The following is a 5,629-nucleotide window of genomic DNA, read 5'->3' on the forward strand; positions in this document are numbered from 1 at the left end:
CCTTAGGGCCTGACTGACAAGCCTCCTGAGCTTGTCAAAGCCAGGACTGAAGCAAGAGCTGAGTTGTCACCTGCCTTGGGCCAGTACTTGAATCTAAGACACGGCTGTCTTCTCCCCTTTCCTCTCCTTCCCTGCTCCCTACACCCTCCCCCCCATGGTGATTGAAGGAAAACAACATATTTTGGATTCAAGTAAATACCATAAAGGTCAGTTCTGGCTATATCCAAGAAAGTTAATAATTTGTACCATGTCCCTTTCAAAGGTTTTGAATACTTTTATACCAATCCTGTTCCAAGGGTGCTTATAGTAACTGGTCTCCAGAACAGATCAGCATAACAGTGGGTTCTGCAGATCTCCACCGAAGGAAGACCTAAAGAAAATTACCTAATTTTGATTTAAACTCTGCTGCTATCTCAGTAATTATTTCTCAGTACCACTGCAGTGCTCTTGCAAGCAAAGCTGTACTTGGGCACTTCTGTCAGCCTGGCAGTGTAGCAGCTGGTACCATGTTTACTTTTATTGCACACTCTCCTTTCCCCCAAAAATCATTCCCACAAAATTGGGGTGTGTGTCTTAAGCAGGGAAAGGTTGTTTTTTTTTCACTGGAATAGGTGCCTGGGAAACCAGAAGCAAGGAAGCATGGCTTTAAAATGGCTTCAGACTTCTTCTGCCAGCCTTGGGGAGGGATGGGAGAGCATTTACCCTTTGGAGTCAGAGTTACAGCATTAACCATCTCACGGCCACCGCTGCAGCAGTTAGTACCTTTTGCAGCAGTCAGCATTTATCCATGTCTTAAACAATCTTGTTTTCATTCTGTGTTCCGCAAAACAAGGTGCATGTCTTATTTGGGGGGTTGGTAGAGTGTGAGAAAATACTCTTTTTTGGGCCCCCCATATCTCTGCCCAGGGTTTGTGCTGCAGTTGTCTCCTATTAGATACATTACTGCTTGTGGCTGCTACCAAGAATCATAGAATATAGAGAAGTAGGGCTGGAAGGGACCTTCAGAGGTCATCTGAAGCAGGATCATCCCTATCCAAACCATCCTATACAAACCATAATTTAACCTACGTAAGACCACCATGAACCCTGACACAACACAGACCAAACAGCCTAACCTGCCACAGGTAAAGCTGGGGAACCATGGCAGCCAATGTCCTGCTTCTGTGAAATGTTGTCAACATATGTTCAAGAGATCCCAAATAGAGGGCCATGCGCCCAGCTACACAGGATGGCGAAACTCCAAAGTCCGTACCAATCTGACAATGGGGCAAAATTCCTTCCTGACCCCAAATCCTGTCCCCTCTTAAGCACCATTTCTGCAAGCTGAACCTGCCTAGCTTTTTTTGTTGTCCACCTCTGGTCTCTCTCTAACTTCTCCACATCTTTTTTTAAATGTGGAGCTCAGAACTGCATGCAGTACTCCAGATGAGGCCTAGCCAGTGCTGAGTAGAGAGGCACTATCACTTCTTGTGTCTTGCATCTAATGCTTCTGTTGATGCATCTCAAAGCTGCTTTCACCTTTTGTGTGGCTGCATCACGCTGCAGACTCAAGTTGGTTCTGTGATCTACCAAGACTCACAAGTCCTTTTCCATAGTTGTCCTCCTTTTCCCAGGACAGACCCCTGTGGGACACCACTCAAAATCTCCTGCCATTCTGACATGGACCTGTTAATAATTACCCTTTGGAAATTTGATGGTGGGTATGCAGTGCCACTGCTTTCTTGCTACCAAATTTCCAGACCTAAGGGGAGCCCTGCAGACCAGGTGATATAGCATTGTGGCCCATGAGTTGGGGATTGAACATCCTTGATCTAGGGAGTTGTGCACTCTTCCTAATCTTTAGTTCGTCTCAACTGCCTCCCTGAGTTGTAGCTTCTTTTGTTGGTCTGCTTTGCAGCCTACAGCTTGTTCAAAGTCTGTGCATGGCTGCTTTATTGCCTTTTTCTCTTTTGTTGCCTTTTATTTGATTTTATACCTTTCCTCTTGCTGTCCTTCCCCTAGCCTTATGCTTCAGCATAACTCAGGTTATGACTAGTGCTGTTGTTGCCCCCTCCGCCCCCCCAACATTGTTCTTTTAGCTATACCATATGTCACTACTCAGACAACATATGGATTTGTGAAACTTGTAACAAGCTGTGTCACTTCCTAATTCAGTTTGTCAGCCACAAATGGATTTATCAGGCATCTGACTAGACCTCTTATGTGTATACCATGATCCAAACTATCAGAGGTTGCCTACTATGTCTCTACCATTGTATGGACTTGCTTCATGCTTTATTTTTGTCTTTCCCAGTTACTTTCCTCTTGCTTTCTTTTTACCATCAACATTCACAAGAAGAACCCCCCCATGCCTACTCCTTTCCCCCAAATCCTGTTCCCCTTTTCCATCTTGGAAAATTATGATTCCTGCCTAGCACAGCCATGCTGGTTGTTTGTACTGTCTGGGCAAATGCTACAAATGCTTCTTTTATATTAGGAATAGGGGCTAGCTTCAGATCTGACAACCAAGTCCTCAGACTAATGCTGTCTCCACGCTGGTCTCCTTCCTTAGTATCATCCAGTTCAGGCTGTTCTGTGCCTTCCATGTCCCTCTTCAAAGCTAGGTCCCCAATCTGGAGCTTTGCAGCATGTTGAAGTCTCTCTCCTCACAAAATATTGGATATTTTACACCTGCCAATTTACCAGGTAGGCTCCAAGACTTTCCAGCTGTCTAAAGGTGGAAACACATGCTGCCTTTCATCACCTTTGTGACAATTGCTTTTATGGGGGTACAAAGGAACAGCAAATAGACGTCCATGCCTATCCAGGAGTATAGCAACAGGTGCATTTTTGTGTGTATCCTCTTTCTGTCATGAAGAAAGACCCACCTACTGTTTCACAAGAACCATCCCTTGCAGGGGATGTGGTAACTTTCCTGGCTTGATGAAGCAGGTGGTGAGAGATCTCTTCAGAGGAGTTTATGGAGTGATCCCCATATAATTTGATTGACATGTTACAGTCATGGTATGTTGCAGTCATCTATTAATGATGTAATCACGGACCCCAGTACTTACTTGATAAGCCCCAGCATTGCGACTGCCTACAAGTAAAGGAGTGAACAGGACATAGAGATTTCTTTCCAAAGGAGCAGAATTCTTTTACTCCTAGTTCACTTTTACTCTGACCCCACCATCCTCACTAGTTGTGTCAGTGGCGAATGAGCAGAGATCCAGTTTTTACATTCGCCATGGAAATATGCAGTAAAACCCGGATTTTCTCTTTTTAAGGAGAAAAACCTGGATTTTCTCTTTTTAAGGAGAAAAACATGGGAAATGGTGGGTTTCCCCTTGCAGGCTAGCAGAGTTCCAGCCTGTAAGGAGCTGGGGGAGCAGGAGGAATGCAGTCAGGCAGGGGTCGCCATATGCATATACACATGTGCCACTGTGCACACTCCTGCAAGGGGTATGGGGGACACATGACCCCCAGATTTGTGGGGGGGGATGGAAGCGTGCTGCTCACTGTGGACTTGAGGTTCCCTTCTGTGGTGCCCTCCCCCTGGGGGACTCTGTGGCCCAGGAGTCTGGACCCGGTGCAGCAGGGCAGAGTGGGGTGGGGAAGTTCGATGCAGCGCTGCTGGCCCCGCACTGCCATAGTGAGGCCCCCCTGCCTGCCCAGCAGCATGAGGGTGGCACTGCAGAGTTGTGCCCCTGCTGCTGCTGCTGGGTGGGCAAAGGATGCCTCATCATGGCAGCACAGGGCTCCCGGCAGCATCACCGAGCTTCCCCACCCCTCTCTGCCCTGCTGTACCAGATATCACCTGCTGGGCTGCAGAGGCCCCTGGGGGAGGGCAGCATCATGGGGAGCTCCAAATCCACAGTGGGCAGCATGCATCCACCCTCCCCATGGGCTCCGCTTCACCTGTGCTGCCTGTGGGGGAGGTTGAGCTGGGCTCCATGCTTTGCTGCGGCATCTACTGCTGCCTCCCATGGGTGCTTCTGTGGGCAGCAGGGGGCTGCCTGTAGCCCTGGCAGCTGGGGACCCCTCTAGTAGGGTTGGAGGGCAGGGGGCTGTGGGTGGGCAGTGAGAGGCACCAGTAGGGCCAAGAGTGGGGTGGCTGTGGATGGGGAGTGACGGGCAGCCACAGCTGGATCTGCATCCCGGTGAGCAAAGTGGGCAGGGGGAGGTCTAATTTTCCTTCATAAAATACACCAAATCTAACACCAAAATGTAAAGGTATTTAGAATTTATTTTATTATTGTGATTGAGGCACTGGTAGGTTTCCAAATTGTGTTGGATATCGTAAACATGTCAATAAAACATTATTACACTGATACCTATATATAATTTTAATCATGGAAAAACATGGATTTGGGGGGCATTAATCAGAGAATTTGCGGTTTTTTAAAACAGGATCCCCTGCTAATGAGAGAGAGGTCCTATACAAGTTGGTGCCTAATGAAAAAGAGCCACAAAAACTGGAATTTTTGATAATCGAGCCTACTTTGCACCTCCCTGAACTGACCCTTTGTTCTCATTAATTACAGTAGGGCAGCTGGTAGCTAGAACAGCACTCCAAAATGAAATGGGCATTAGCCAGTTTTTTTCCCCCTGGGCAGCCAAAAGAGGGAGTTGAGGAGGGGGCAGGAGAAAAGACAAAGCCTTGGTTTGTGCTCATCTCAGTGAAATGGATGCTGTTCTGCATGGGAGAGGGCCCTAGATTTTAGTGTGTGACTTCACTAGCAGTGTGTCAGAAATTCCTCTGCTACTCTCTGTTCATTTTATCCAATGAATATTGAATGCAAGGTGTATTGAGTCAGTTCCGTTAATGGCTTGGAGGATGGAAAGTAGTGCAGACTTATAGTCTGCTAATGACACCAAGCTGGTGTGGGATACCAGGCACTCTGGAAGATAGGAATAAGATTAAAAAATGTACAAAAGAAATTGTGAAATGACCGGCAAGGCTGTAGTACTACAGACAGGAACATAGGGGGTTATCATAAAATGTAAGCTGAGTATGAATCAGAAGTGTGCTATTAGATGTTGCTCTAAGAGATACTGATGGCCAGAAGAATTCAATCTCATGTCTGCAGGACACACAAACACCAAGAATGGATTGCCTGTGGACAGGAAATCTCAAAGAAATATAGTTACTATTAAGCAGTTGCCCAATCTCCTGTGACTCGTAGCCGAGCAGCACGTTACACATTACGCTTCCAGTCAATGGCACCTTCAGTGTTTTAATTTCCTGTGACTGTATACAACACGGGAGTGTCTTCAGTAACATGATAGGAATCATTGCTATGAAATAAATTATGATTATGTATTTGTTCCCTGTGTTATTTATAGATTAATTTTGTACAACTGCATGTACGGTTATTTTTAAAAATAATTTGTTTATTTTTGTCATAATGTGGTAAGGCAGCTCTTCTCGAGTTTGTGAGACAGCCAACTGAAATACAGAAAAAAAGTTTTAAATCATATTCCTTTGTTCTTAAGAACAAAATGTTTTATGAAGGATTTCAAGAGCCAGGTGTTGGATCTACCCCGAATTCTTTACCTGGGCAAGGCATTCTGACTTAATGTATGTTTCATTTTGAACTATTGCGTCACTGTGGATAATTGGAAACGTTGCATAGCTGGTCTCGGGGGG

At 46.0% G+C, this 5,629-nt stretch overlaps 1 protein-coding gene across 6 annotated transcripts in view; it reads left to right on the forward strand.

The window, feature by feature from the left end:
• TANC2 (tetratricopeptide repeat, ankyrin repeat and coiled-coil containing 2) overlaps window positions 1–5,629 on the forward strand; it is an 848,255-nt gene that overhangs the window by 257,980 nt on the left and 584,646 nt on the right. The window lies entirely within an intron of this gene.

This window comes from Gavialis gangeticus, unplaced genomic scaffold, assembly GCF_001723915.1.
Source record: "Gavialis gangeticus isolate Ggan-Ray unplaced genomic scaffold, GavGan_comp1, whole genome shotgun sequence".
Classification (NCBI taxonomy): domain Eukaryota; kingdom Metazoa; phylum Chordata; order Crocodylia; family Gavialidae; genus Gavialis; species Gavialis gangeticus.